General features: G+C 31.8%; 1 protein-coding gene across 1 annotated transcript in view; it reads right to left on the bottom strand.

The window, feature by feature from the left end:
• The window catches only part of LOC134251282 (opine dehydrogenase-like), a 31647-nt gene extending 16987 nt beyond the window's left edge, over positions 1-14660 (bottom strand). Inside the window, exon 1 of the mRNA XM_062733667.1 lies at positions 14571-14660. The gene's annotated coding sequence lies outside the window, so the exon portion shown is untranslated. The remainder of the gene's footprint in view (positions 1-14570) is intronic.
• Between the last annotated feature and the right edge of the window lie 1025 nt (positions 14661-15685).

Raw genomic sequence — 15685 nt, 5'->3', positions numbered from 1 at the left:
ACGCTTGTTTATAAAAATAGTGTCAATTGTGTTAGGTCAATTGCGCCAAAGAGGATTACATCCCCATGCATATCTAGACGACTGGATCATCAAAAATCAAAGTTATCATCAACTAAGAGCAGAAAAACAGTTCATTTTAGAACAGACTCTGAGCTTGGGTTTCATAGTAAATTGGGAAAAATCAAATATAAAATTGACTCAAAAACTAATTTTTCTGGGTGCATTCATAGATCTGGAAAACGGTTTGATATTTTCAACTTTAGAACTTTACCATGCTTTAAGAGAATTCATTTATCTGTGCCAAAAATCAGAAAAGTTTCAAGTAAGAACACTTCTTAGACTGTTAGGAATAATGAATTCCTGCATAGATCTAGTACCTTGAGATTCCCCTAACAGATCATGTGAAGGAGCACCTCTACTGGTGGGAAAACCAGGAAAATTTCTTTAGAGGGTTACCTCCGAAAGACAAACCAATCTCTCAAACCTTCTTAACAGACGCCTCCAGGACAGGTTGGGGAGCCCATCTAGGTCAGATGCAAGTTTCAGGTGTTTGGTCAAGGGATCAAACTCATCAGCACATAAACTATTTAGAAATGATGACAGTTTTTCTTGCAGTAAAGCATTTCCATGAAATACTGAAGGACCAAAAAGTGTTGGTGAAGACAAACAACACCACTGTTATGACTTACATCAACAAACATGGGGTGGGCACACTCTCCATCCCTATGCATTCTGGTCTGGAACATGTATCAGTGGGCTATAGACAACAATGTCATCTTAACTGCCCAACACATAGCAGGGAAAGCCAACATACTTGAAGATCTTCTGTCTCGAAGATCAAAAATACTTCCAGCAGAGTGGATGCTAAACAAGACAGTTGCACAGACAACATTCAATATATGGGACAGACCACAAGTAGACTTGTTTGCAACTCGATGGAATTGTCAAGTTCAGACCTGTGTGTCTCCGTTCCCAGACAAACTAGCTCTATCAGTGGATGCTTTGAGTCTCAGTTGGCAAGGGATAATAGGATATGCTTATCCCCTTGTGGTTCTAATCCCAAAAGTACTGCAGAAAATTCAGTCATCTAATTGCATTATACTACTTATAGCCCCCTTTTGGACAAGACAAATAAGGTTTCCAGAATTAGATCCGCTACTAATAGATTACCCAGTAAGGCTTCCAATCCTGTACAACTTGATAAGCCAGCGAGGAGGCATGTTTCTACATCCAAACATAGAAATGTTAAAGCTGACAGCATGGAAAGTATCCGCAAACAGTACATTAAGAAGGGATTTTCTAGATCAGTGTCTAAAAGAGCATCAGCTTGTAGACGAAACAGCACAAACAAAACATATAATAACATAATAACAGACTCAGACTGTATTTTGATTGGGCCAAGGGAGAAAGTATTGATCCCTTGCAAGCATCTGAACTCAAATACTAGTAGCTGACTTTCTTGAGTTTCTTTTTTCAGTAAAGAAATTACAAGCTAGAACTATTGCAGGATACAAATCTGCAATTGCTGCTGTGCATCCAGGTTGGGATGGAATAGCTGTTGGTAAGGCAGAAAGCTTGGAAAAACTTCTAAAAGCATATTTTATTGCTCGTCTTCCAAAAAGGAGATTTATCCTAACATGGGATATAGGTTTTGTTTTACAATGTTTATGTAAACATCCTTTTGAGCCTTTAGGTCAGGTAGACCTTAAATGTTTGACTTTAAAACACTCTTTTTAGTGGCTTCTGCTTCATGTAGAAGAGTTAGTTGCTTACATGCACTTACAGTTGATGAAGGGCATATAATATAGGACAGAGATGGTGTCTCTATTATACCATCACCTGAATTTTTAGCAAAAAATGACTCTTTGAATTACCTGACAAACAAAATTACACTGCCAAAAATGTCAAAATTTTCATCCATTAAAGAGGATGATTCGCTTTGTCCAGTACGTGCTTTGAGGATGTGCATTAAAAAGGACAGAGAACTTAAGAGCCGTGTCAAAAAAGTTACTGTAGAAGTACATTTTTCCGCGTGGTATTAATTTACGCTATGTACGCGGTCACAGATAATCCGCGGAAATTTGTCCAAGCGTACTTAATATAAATGTAAGGCATATAGTGACAGTAAATGGATTGTCAAAACAAAATCAATTGGCAAAAAAAGTATTCAGTATTTAATTGTTTTAAGAAAAACCAGCATAATCTGGCTTCAAAAGATTCTATTTCTAAATGGATTGTCAAAACAATCAAGTTGGCAAGCCTGATTCCCTTTCTCTTCTTGGGCTCTGTTTCAAGGAACTTCCATTCAGGACATCATGGAGGCTGCATCTCGGAAATCAGAAAACAATTTTACATCCTTTAACATGAGAGATATGTGTAGAAAAGCTGTTTTTGGGAGAGCTGTGATGTCTGCTGCCCATGGCCACTAAATTTTATTCAAGGTAAAATAAATTTCTGACCTATTTGCATAATTTAATTAATACATTTGAATATTTATTGATCAGGTAAACCCACCTCCATTTTAGCTTCAAAATCTGTAGCTATTGTTAACTCTAACAGGTAAGTATGACGCGAAGGAGATTATAAATTTCCTTTGAGATAATTATCTCCGAGCACCATACTTACCTGTTAGACTCCCTCCCAACCTCCCTATTTAAAAATATCTGGACACGGACTACCAATTATTTTGCTATACATTCCTTTATACCATTAAAAATCATTTTAAAAAATTCACCGCCTCAACTCACCTGAAATTTGGCACAGAGCTAGAACAATTCAAGGCCAAAAATATTTCCACTTCTCAGAAAATTCCGTAGTCTACAAGCCTTGCTATGGCACCGCAATTAACCCCTACCCTGCATATTTCCATTTCCCTTTGAGAAACAGGTAAACAATGGCCTCTTGACACCCTTCCTACTACGCCCATTAATTTCCATTATTCTAAATTTTATAATTTTTTTCATACCCTCTCCTTTCCATCTATGCCCTAAAATAACCCCATTCCACCTCATATACACCCCCAATGTTTTTAAAGAAAAAAACCTATTTTTAAAAAGTTCACGCAGAACTGGTACTACTTAAAAAATATCAATTAAAATTCAATTTTTAAAAATATTTATATTCATGTAATTTTTTTAACATCTAAGAGAAACTGCTTAAAAATCTACAAAGAATGAAGATTTATGAGCATGTGTGGAAAGGATATTCAGGGAATTTCTGCTTGCATTTTATTAAATTCATAAAATTTGAAACTTTAGCCTCATATACTTTGGTAACAAAATCCCGGATATTGAGTATTATTGTTTAACTTATATTTTTAGGTAACAAGTATTACACCTGCAAACTCGGAGATAAATATCTCAAAGGAAATTTATAGTCTGTTCGTCTGTCTGTAAATATTTTTTTCAAAACGCTACTCCTCCTACAGTTTTAATCTCATTTCAATATAACCTGGCACACAAGTACACTTATGTCCATAATTTAATATTTACATTTGCTATGTTTTTCTACTAAGCTAACTGTGAAATTGATTTGAATAATATTTTCGTGTATACTCACGCGTAGAAATATACACGGAGAAACGTGCTTTAGCGTGACGTCACAATGAGGCTACAGCGGCGTTAGTAAAATGCAACGATATAGGGCCGCATTTAGTATATTTTTGGTGCTTCCAAACATGTAAAATGTAAATATAAGGAATGTTTTTTTAAAGGAGATGGGTGAACTTAGCGTGCAGAAAGCCTACTAGCTTCAGATATATAAAAATCAAATTCAAATTGTGAATTAAGTATTTAGAGTAAAGTTCTCATCATTGATTTTTCTGAAATCATGATAAACAAAGAGTTTTGAGGAAAATTTTTAGCTAAAATTTATTCTTTTATAAAAGAAAAAAAATATGGTATCCATTGGTTTCGAACCCTGGTCATAAAAATCCTGAGTTCCATTCTCTATTGAGACTAGCACGCTAACCACTACGCTACACAAGTCCTGATGAAGTGTGGCATTTAAATCATGTTTGTGATATGACCATTGACTTAAGGGACTTCAAGTATTTCTTGAAAAGATACGAAAGTTATGTCATAAAATTATATTTTAAAGGTATAGTGGGTCATTGATCCATAATTTTGGAAACAAAAATATGTATGTTTGTATGCAAACTTTGAGGATTAACTTTTAAAAAATTGGAGAGAAGACCCACTCATATCGAAAAATAGTGTTATAGTGTGAAAAATGACTCGTTTTGTCCTCTTTCGTGTGTGTATGATATTTCATAGGCAAATAACTTCAATCTTCCTGAGATTTTTGCAAGTTGTGGAGATTTTACATAAAGTATACTTTAATGTTAGATGAAATATTAAGGAAAATTTTGATATAATTGAGATTTTATTTTTCACCTTCATGTTTGTTGCGCTATGGGCCTATCTCTCGTCATGTTCACCCATCTCCTTTAGTGTGAATTATTGGTGTGTGTGTAACCCCTGTTTTCCCAATAATAAACAAGGATCTGCTTGGGTTCTTTTGGAGGATTATTTTATTTAAGGAATGAATTTAATATTTACATTTGCTATGTTTTTTATAAGCTATAAATTGGGTTGAATAATATTTTCGTGTATACTCACGCGTATAAACCGCGAAGCGGTTTATAAAAAACAGCGTGTAAAATGCAACGATATAGGGCCGCAGTTTATATTTTTGGTGCTTCCAAACATGTAAAATGTAAATATAAGGAATGTTTTTTTAAAGGAGATTGCTTATAATTTAATATTTCAAATTCAAATTTGATGTAAGAAAAAAAGATGATTGATTTTTATGAAAATGACTTCAATTTGTACAAAAATTTGAAAATTTAACGTCATAAAAGAAAAAAAATTGATCCGTTTTTGACGAAAGTCATTGTGACGTAGGCAACCCATTTTATACAATATGAAGTGTGGCAAATTTTTTATATGACCAATCAAATACAGCTTACAACCAGTTAGTTAAATTATATTTTAAAGGTATAGTGGGTCATTGATCCATAATTTTGGAATATTATGTTTGTATGCAAACTTTGAGGATTAACTTTAAAAAAATTATAGATCCGCAAAAATAGGATTATAAAAATGACTCGCGATATTTCATAGGCATGCAAATAACTTCACTTCTGAGATTTTTGCAAGTTGTAAAGATTTTACATAAAGTAATTTAATTTTAAAAAATTAAAAAATTTTGATATAATTGAGATTAAATGTGTTGTTGCTTTTTATCACCCATCTCCTTTAGTGTGAAATTTGTGTGTGTAACCGCTGTTTTCCCAATAACAAACAAGGATCTGCTAGTTCGGAGGATTATTGATTTAAGGAATGAATTTAATAACCCATGATACATAGATCTAGCAGCCATGAGTTTGTTTATAAACCGAAGCGGTTTATAAAAAAGCGTAATTGTTTAAAGTTTATAGGTAAATTTATTAATTGCTTAAATTTAATTTTCCATTTGATGTAAGAAAAAAAGATGATTGTTCATGATTAATTTGTATTTGAATGTAACGTCATGATACGTTTTTGACGAAAGTCATTATACAAAATTTTATACCTTTTGAAGTAAATTTTTTATCCAATCAAATACAGCGTTACAACCAGAGTTAAATTATTTGCGAATATACACACTATATAACCCTGTAACAAAAATATTTAAAATCAGCACATGGTAAACAACATGATAAACAAATACTTAACATGTCAATTTAAAATCATATCTCTGGTTGTAATATATTACACTTAAATTTGATTGCACATTATCTTTATAATTAATTACTTTATCTAGAAATAATAAAAGAATTATACTGATATTACCGTATGGAAATATTACTGAGTAACTCTTACAATATGAAAAATGCATTACATACTTCCGATTTAGAAATTATGAATTATAAACAGAATCAACGAATTAAACTTTCAGTAACCAGAACTGAAATAATTTATAAAAATAGAAAATAACATGAAACTCAATTTCATTCAAATAATAAACACATATATACCCTTACCTCACATGAGGTGTAAAGGTCAAACTAATGTAAATGCAAGGCGCTGGTTCATTTCTGACACGTTTCCCTGTATAATAAATATATTATGCTTCATAATCTTTATTTTGTGTTACGATAAAAAAAATGCATTTTATAAATCTGTAATTTAAGAAAGATAACTTTAGACTAGATTTAAAAGTATAAACTGAATACACTCTTACACAATATACGATCTCGCCATACATACGTACTCGAGTGGCAATTAAATGAAATATAGGAAATTTAGTATATACTCTGTAATGAATAAGAAAACTAATAAAACAAACCTTAAAATCCAAAGACCCATACTCTATATAAGTTGATTGTAAGAAATTGACTTCAAATCACAAATCTCCAAACAGCGACTAGCCCGGGAAACAACCAGCACGGAAATGGACTTACATGTACAAAAACCAAGATAGCCAATGAAAAATCAAAACCAGTCACCCGTGTCAAAAGGTCTAAAAATAGTAGCTACTATGAATAACTCAAACACAGGCTAATTCGTATTTCTTTTAATATGTTTATTTTAATGTTTATATATTAAGCTGAAATAAATTCAAACATACACATAATATTTACATACAATACAAAATAAACATTTTCCTTAATAAATACAGGATATCACATGTGAATCACACAGACTTGCACGTAGGCATATTTTTCATGAAGCGATAGCGCGCTTCATGAAATATGCCTACGTGACAAGTCTGTGTGATTCACACACCAATAACTCACACAAAACTTAAAATCATTCCTTTAGTGCATCGGTTTTATAAATCGATGAACAATATTGCTGTGGTTCCTAAAAATAGATATTTCTGTGAATTTCTTATAAAACGCTACTCTTCCTACAATTTTGGTCTGATTTCAAAATAATTTAAATTGGCACACATCTAGACTGCAATAAGATTCATAATTTAATGCATCTTTTTTTTTATTATTTTCATGAAGTGTTGTGCCATGGTTACTAAAAATAGAAAAATTCTGTAAAATTCCTTTAAAACGCTACTCCTCCAACAATTTTGGACTGATATCAATATAACTTGGCACACAAGTAGACTTGGCACATAATAAGACTACCCGTATATACTCGCCTGTAAGTTGTTTTTGGGGGAATGGAATTTTGGACCAAAACTCATTGTCTGACTTATAGGCAAGTTATAAAAAGACTGATATTATAGAGGGTCAATCCCTCTAATATAAGCTGAACAAATGCAACGAACTTTTACGTGACAACGAGTATTGGCGAGTTTATACAGTACACAGTATAATGCTCAATAGTCTTTACTGGTTTTTTGCTTTTGATTAATGTTGTTGCCATAATTACTAAAAATAGAAATTTGTTAGAAATTCTTACAAAATTCTACTCGTACTGTTTTTGTTTGATTTCAATATAACTTAGCACACAAGTAAACTAGATTTAGGTATATATTTCCATTCTTTGCTGCCTGTTGCAAAGTTTTAAATTCAAGTTTTTGTTATAAACGTACATACCAATAGTGCTACAGTCTTAACGGAGACTTTTGGAAAATATATATAATATTCCCATAAACACTTGGTACTTGGAGTGTAAATGTCCTTGTATTCATGAGCAGATAATGGGTTTCTCGGAATATTGAAGTCATAAAGATTAGTATCAGTCATAGCCCCATTGTGACGATATATTGATTATTACATATATTAACTGGTTCAAATTCTGATCTGCATTTGAGGCTATTAATGATTGCCTCTCAGATAGACTGTGGTCATTTAAAGATCTATATTCAACTACAAACTTAAGAGTTCTATTTTTGTGCTACTTTTTGGCTGTTATGCCTTTTGTTCTTGAGTAAAAAAGTTACATTTTATTACCCAGTTTTTACTTTTAAATTTCTATTGCCCAGTTTTTGTTGTATTCATCAAGATTTCCTTGTCTTTGAACATTTTTTCTTGAGGTAAATTTAAAAAATTAAAAAGAATAGACAAACTCAATATTTATCTCCATATATTTCATGTAAGAGATCAGTTAAAATCAATTTGAAAAAATCAGGACCCGAGTGGCAAAGGTCAACCCAAAAGTAAAATATGATATTTATTTAAAGTACCATTTAGTGTTATTTGTTATTAAATTTAGTAATGATCTATAACTGTTAACATTCATTTCCTTAATTGCATTGCCGTCTTATGTTAGTTGATCATTATCATATATTCATTGTGATTTTACAAATCTACAAACCCCTTGATTTCAATGAAAACTTTAGCTATTCACTTAAATATGAGTGAAAATTCCATAATGCAAAAAAAAAAAAAAAAAAAAAAAATTTGGTTTTATAAACTATAAAGATCAGACTTCTGGACGTAAGATTATATAATATTCTATCGTTGTGATGTATTGCATTGATTTAATTTAAAATTAAGCCCTTTAAAATCTTAAAGTAACATTCAAAATAACATTAAAAAAATTCTTGACACCTAAAACGAACGTGAAAGACCTTTATTTTGAAAAGTCTTTTTTTGAAAATGATTAAAAAACCAATTACTTACATGGAATGACCATTCTAATACAATCAGATTTTTAAAATAAATTTGGTCTCCCAAATCACAATCAAGAACAGTCTCATTTCTTAAAACAAATTAATTTTTAATAGATATTCTTAAAATATTGCTGCTTAATTTTGCTTATTTTATAAACACTGAATTTGACCAAAATGACTTCAAAAAAAAAAAAAAAAAAAAAATCAGAACACACAGAAATGATAACCATTTGTATTAAGACCTACCCAAGAGGTTGTGGTACTTCTTTCTTAACCCCCATCCCCGCAATCACGCATTTTAACGCATATACCGTTGCCCCGCAATCACGCATTTTAACGCATATACCGTTGCCCCGCAATCACGCACTTTAACGCACTTTTCGTTTTTGGCGTTTTCTGCTCTTATAACGCGTAAAGTTTTGATGGTATGATAATAAATGATTAGATAATAAATTTTGTAATTCCATTCTAATATCTTTCGCAAATATTAATATTTTTCCTCAAATTAATACGTCCGAATCGTTCGATTTATTTGACGAAGCTTAGAATGCGAGACAAATCAAGGTCTTTCTTTTGACGCTAAATAAGCTCACCACTTGTTTTCGTGATGTGGAAGTCACTGAATCTTGTGTGAGATGGGACCCTTGATTCAGAATTTATCGAATTCGACGAATGATTTTTTTATGTAAGTGTTTGATAAAAACCTGTGCAGAAATCGACAGAAGGAACGTATAAAATTACAAAAGAATTTTTAAGTTTATACATACTCATACAACCGTAGAGAAAAGAAGTTTGTTCATAGAATATAGGTTTGTTCCAGTTTACATCTAATCTTATGTTACATGTAGTCTCATGTTGTCTTATTTCTTGTTCTATTTGAATTCAAATTCGTAAAACCTGATTATTTTCCTACCTTACACATGTTACACAGCAATAAAAAATACACATACACAAATAAAAAGGAACAGAATAAAGGAACGACAATATCATGTTGAAAAAGAGGTTGATTTAAATTTGAATGTTTTCATTATCAAGTCAACGTTTCCGATATTGTAAAAAGAAAAGTGTCGCATATACGCATACATGTATACATAAAACAAGGTATTCGGGAAAATTTTAAAGTTTACTGAATACTTGTTTGATAGTTTTTTTTATAAAGGCAGAGCAAACAAGAAGTCTGTGAGCCAATGCTCAGTCACCAATAATGCCCCACTCTGATGTGAATTTACACACGTTCAGTTACAGGCAGATGCACGGAAAAATATGAATTTGTTATCAGATTCATATACAAAAAAAATCCCACTATATGACATGTCTCAACAATAAATAAAATTTATAGAATCTGCGATGAGTTGTTGCTTAGAAAAATGCGATAAAAAATTGTTACATGTATGTTTGGTACGGACAGACGCACGGTAATACAGGAAGTTGACATCGGATTGAACAAAAATGAAACCACCATATGGCATGCCACAGTGACGAATGTGCTAAAATTTTAAGCATCTGTAATGAGTGCTGCGTACTTGAGAAAACTGCGACCAGAAACTTTGTTACGGACAGACACACAGCTAGACAGACGGAAAAACATACAAGGGTAAAACAGTATACCCGGTCTCGTTCGCAGCGGGGGTATGGTTAAAAGACTTACGTCTACTGATTAGCTTTATCAGTGGGTATATAGTCCCTTATAGGAATATTTCTTTATAGGAATATATCCGCCTCGAGTACATCCATATCGTCAGTATATTATTATATAAATATTGCATGTAGTTGAATGTAACATTGAAAATTTCCACCCCAAGAAAACCAATGTCAACCGAGGCGCAGCCGAGGTTGACAATGGTTTTCGAGGGGTGAAAATTTTCAATGTTACACTCAACTACATGCAATATTTATTATATTATACTGAATGTTTTATACAAATACATAAATACAGTGAACCGTGCGCGCATAACTTCCGCGCAGTCGCTATTTTTTGTAATACCACCCGTCATCAAGCAATGTTGACTGTTGCTACGCAGGAAGGCGTGGCTTCATTATTCAGCGGGTAGTAGTGTTTTTTATCAAATGTTTCTCGACGAATCAGATTCAAGTAATTTACATGAAAGTACAATATTTGAAAATATTCACTTATCAGTCGCTTTCACATATATACTCTGTAGGTTCATGTATATCAACACTGCATACTTTAAAAATAATAAGTTTTGAAAAATCTTAATTTGCGAAATAAACTTTCAAGAAGAGGACGACGATGTGGTCTGATTGGATTCTTTAACCAGCTATGTTTATGTTATACACAGAAAATACTTTTGACATCCACTTGTGTATGGACAGTTAATTCGTGACTTTTTTTAAAGGACAGTGCAGCTGGTAAATATATGTACCATGTAGATACATTAATGAGGAGCAATGCATTTGGACGCTTTAAATTCATTTTATATGAAAGGGGGGGGGGGGGGGGGAGGGGGGGGTGTTATTATACATCTAAATTATTCTCAGCATTTCATTTATTTTATTACATTTAGAATTTCCGGCATTTTTTCTTCGATCAACAGCTAGCTTGTTAAAAAAGGGACTGATTATAAAATGTATTTAGCATTTCATTTTACCACAGGAATGCTTAGCATTTCTGACATTTTTTTTTAGGGGGGGTATGGATCTTGTCTACCAAGTTTATGAAAATCGATCAATAAAAAAGAAAATCAGCTACACTTGAACTATATTATGTCAGTGATGTCCGACACACATGAAACTGATCTCAATTTAACATCCATGTTTTTTTTTTAGAAAAAAAAGCTTTTGATGTCAATGATTTGCAGGTATTGTTCAAAGATAATAATTTCAATTTTGAATTAAGAAAGTCTTCGGTCAAGTTTTATTTCCTGAAATTTACTCTTCCATAAATGTCGGAAAATAAAACTATAGATTGTCAGTTAACTATGTAATGTCGGAAATAAAAAGTAGAATATAAATAATCGGAAAAAAGAATGCAGTCAAAATATTGAGATAATCTGTTTATTCTCCTGTCTGATCTATATGAACATTTATTTCGGTCAGAATTGTATATCTTTTATTACAAACACAATCAATTGTATATCTTTTACAAACAAAATCAATTAAATTTTTTTCTGTCGTTAACTTGTTTTTTAATACTATAGTGATATCATGGGATATCACAAAAGTATATAGTGAAAATTCGTAGGCCTATATCCATTACGCATTAACTCCTGATAGATCCTGAGTAATTGATTAATTTTATTGTATATTATGATATTAATTAGACTTTTTCTGCAAGTTTGAATAAATTGATATAAATACGTCATTTTCTTAATCAAAGTGGACAGGTTTTCGTGTACATCGACCCTGCATGTTCATAAAGGACTTCGTGTCATAGAAATCTGATGGCAACCCTTGGAAAAATTGTGGAAATGCTTATTATATTTCTCAATAAAAACAGCTACAATTGCAATTAATGCATTTTCATAGAAACATTTTTAAGAGTACTGTCTCATTTGCTCCATAAATAATTGGAATACTTATAGGACAACATCGGGAAAATGTCGAGTACTGATCGCTTCGTCCGAGGACTTTTTGGACTCGTTTGTAAACTATTCTATTGTTTTTAAAGATGTGTAAAAATTCCATTACAAAGAAAAACTTCTTTTCGATGTTTTTCTTTTCTTTTTTATTTATTTATTGCAAATTCGCCTACAGTCCCATATCTCCCAAGTTTTTCTTTATTGTTAAACGTGCTGATTTTTTAGTAGCCCACATGTACCTGTAGGTGTAAAGATTCTGCAATCTTCGCTATAGCCAAGGGGTTCCGATACGCTTCACATCTCCACCATGCACTAGAGTGGATTTTGGATCGGAAACCCTTGGCTAGCAAGGTTTAGATATATATTGCTAATTTAAGACTGATTATTTTAATGCCGAGTCCCATGGCAGTATTTCATCCGTATATCAGCCAAAATATTATTAAGAAGATGCGATCAGTTAAATTTTATTTCATGTATTTTAAAAATTAAAATGTTTCCATAGACAATGCGCTATTGTATTGTTCAATAGAAAATAAGCGATATTCTAATATTTTAACAATATTTATTAATTAAAAAAAAACCCTCTCGAACAAATAAATCAAGTTAAATGTGCTAAAAGCTACAAATCCTTTTTGTCCTAAAAAAAGCTACAAATCCTTTTTGTCCTAAAAAAATATTAAAAACGTGTTATAAAATTTTTCTCAAGTGATAATCCTTTTCTACTAGACCTCATTTCTATTTTTATTTATAATTGAAAGATTTTGCAAGTTCGATAAAATGGTAATGCATGTGACTGAAGAAATAAAAAAAGGGGGGGGGGTGTCGCTGTCTGTCATTTTAACAGGAGCATAAAAATGACACCCAGAATGGAACTCAAACAATTATTTTGAACGAAGTTTTCGATTTAGATTTAAAATTTATAATAAATTACCTGTAAACTATGATAATATATCAAGTCTGTAAAAGTCCACATAAAAGAATTATTTAAACAAAATAAACAGGATTAAATCATCATCAAAATACTTGAATTCATTTTACAGATGATTGTATAAATATTAGGGCGATATATACGGCAACAGTTGCTAATTATACACCGTGTAAATGCATCCTCAAAAACCACGTCTTTTCAGCACGTAATCGCAAGTGCGCTGCGGGGAAAAGGATAACGTCATCACAAGTTAACAAATGTAATGCTACTATTACGTCACAGACAGCGCAAGGGGCAAAGAGTTAAGCACTTCTAAGGCAAAAAACATAATGCAATCAGAGAAGTGGTATGCAACCATTACAAAAACGGTTCATTTAAGCAACGATTTACAGGAGGTACATGCATATAATCCTAAGTTTTATATTGTTTAAACTTTGTTTAAGCTAAATAAAGCTGAGAAAATCTCTGGAAGAACGAAGAGAAGATCTCTGGAAGGACTAAAAAGCCTAGTATATTGAATTTAATTTTTTTCTCATAAAGAATCATTTTGAAGAATACATTTCACAATTTAAACAATCCAGCAATTTATGGAAAGCAAATAATAAGTTTGCAAATTAAAACTCTTTGAAATAACTCTTCGTTTTCTTCATATGTTTCATAATTGAACCAAAATATTGTCATTAATATTTGCGACAGCTGTATGATACAAGATTCCTTTTCCAAAATATAACTTACCTTGAGGTTCTCTGCAGTAGGAGAGGGAACGTAGTGATTTTTGGCCAAGGACGATCGTGTCTGCCGCGTACAATTAATTGTCTTGGCGTTATCAGGAGAAAACACAACCTCAAAGAAGGTCAATTTCCCCAACAGAGCATGGTGTACGATCAATAAATAGACAAGCGTGTTTTGAACACCAGAATAAGAATAGACAAGCTTGTAACAACAGAATGATGTACAGATGAAGGACATTTGAAGGGGAGGGAGGATTTTGAAATCGTGGGATCCTATATTCTAAATTATATTTTCTTTAAGAGAAAGAATTTTACAAGATTATTAAAAAAAATTTAATTTGAAATTGGGGAATGGCGTATTTTGAACAGATTTTATCATCAGAAACACTAAATTTTAAACTTTTTTATGTTTCGTAGAATTCAATTCTTATGCATGATATTTATTGAAAAAATAATTTTCATTAAAGTCTAGGGGGAAAATTGTGATTTTTCAACAAAAAAAAATTATGTTTTGAGTAAATTTTTTTTTCATACAGAAACATCTTTCTGACTTTAATGTACACAGAAAAAATAGCTAAGATAAATGTTTTATCAGCATTGCATAAAATTAAATTCGTGCAAAAAATTCATGCGATTTTGACATAATTTTTCATAAAAATTTACATGAAAGATCTAAATAATGTGAATATCACACGAACCAATTTATATGATATTCGCGTGAAAAATTATAAATTTTACATGATAGTTTTCATATAAAAAGAAAAGTACTAGTACATTACTTAAGAAATAAACAACATTATTAAGTGAACATACCGTTATGAATAGCAATAGCTCTGCTAGCTTATTCCATGATGCGCGCGTAAGTCCTATGCGACTGTGAAGTTGCGTCGATTATGATTTAATGTTAGTTGTAACACGTCATTTGATTGGATAAAAGATTTATTTTATATCGTTTAGCATAAGTTGCTACTTCACAATGAGTTACGTCAAAGACATATTACTCCGCTTGACGCTGCTTTTAAAATACATGCTCAATGTTGAAGCCATTTTTCTAAAGGAAAAATGGTCTTCTTTTTCAAGAATTTCCTCCTAAAAAGGGAGCTATGGGTATAAGTTGGATTACCACTATTAGAACAAATCAGAGCCTTACAAACAAAAACAATATTGTAATACTTGATCCATTCTGACAATACATGTATGTCTCAAGTCTGTCATATTTAGCCTAATGTCTGTTATTATCTGTGAAAGAATTCTTAATGGAAATAAAATTGTCTCGCCAATTTAAAAAAAGTGAAATAAAGAAATGTAAGATTAAAAAAAAAATATATATATATGCTTGTTTTCATAATGAAACATGAATATAATTAATTGTCAGTCACAAAAGTCAGTTGGAAAAACTTAGTATAAATACAGAGCAGAGAAAATACGGGTCTCTAAAATCATTAAAATTGAAAGACGCAGCCATGGAGGACCGATCATAAATGCTTTGTGTTACTTGTTATGATCGGTGAACATAAGTTTGGAAATAACAAACAGTATTCATGATCAAAATTCTATAAAACAATACACAATCGGAGCAAACACAGACATCCAAAACATCAGAGGCGGGATCAGGTGCCATGGAGGAGTGGGCATCCCCTGTCGACCAGACACGGCCGCTGTATGCTCCTTGTCATGATCGGGAGATAACAGAAAAAATCCGTTGTCAATTCAGTGTTTAAATAATGGACTAACAATTAGTAAGAAAAAGTCAGCCATCATTTGACTCAATGATAAATTGTATTTGCTCACAAAGTCATTGTATCGACTATAGAACTTATAAATGAAATGATGGCTTTAAACGAGACTGCTGATATTCTTGTTTCATCGACTTGTTTGTCAATATCGTAAATCTAGAAATTTTACGATGATTTATTTTTGCTAATCTG

Source organism: Saccostrea cucullata, unplaced genomic scaffold (assembly GCF_032062105.1).
Source record: "Saccostrea cucullata isolate Sc308-1 unplaced genomic scaffold, CSIRO_AGI_Scuc_v1 ctg272, whole genome shotgun sequence".
NCBI lineage: Eukaryota > Metazoa > Mollusca > Bivalvia > Ostreida > Ostreidae > Saccostrea > Saccostrea cuccullata.
Note: the sequence above shows the minus strand (reverse complement) of the source record. Positions and strands in the feature narration are given on the sequence as shown.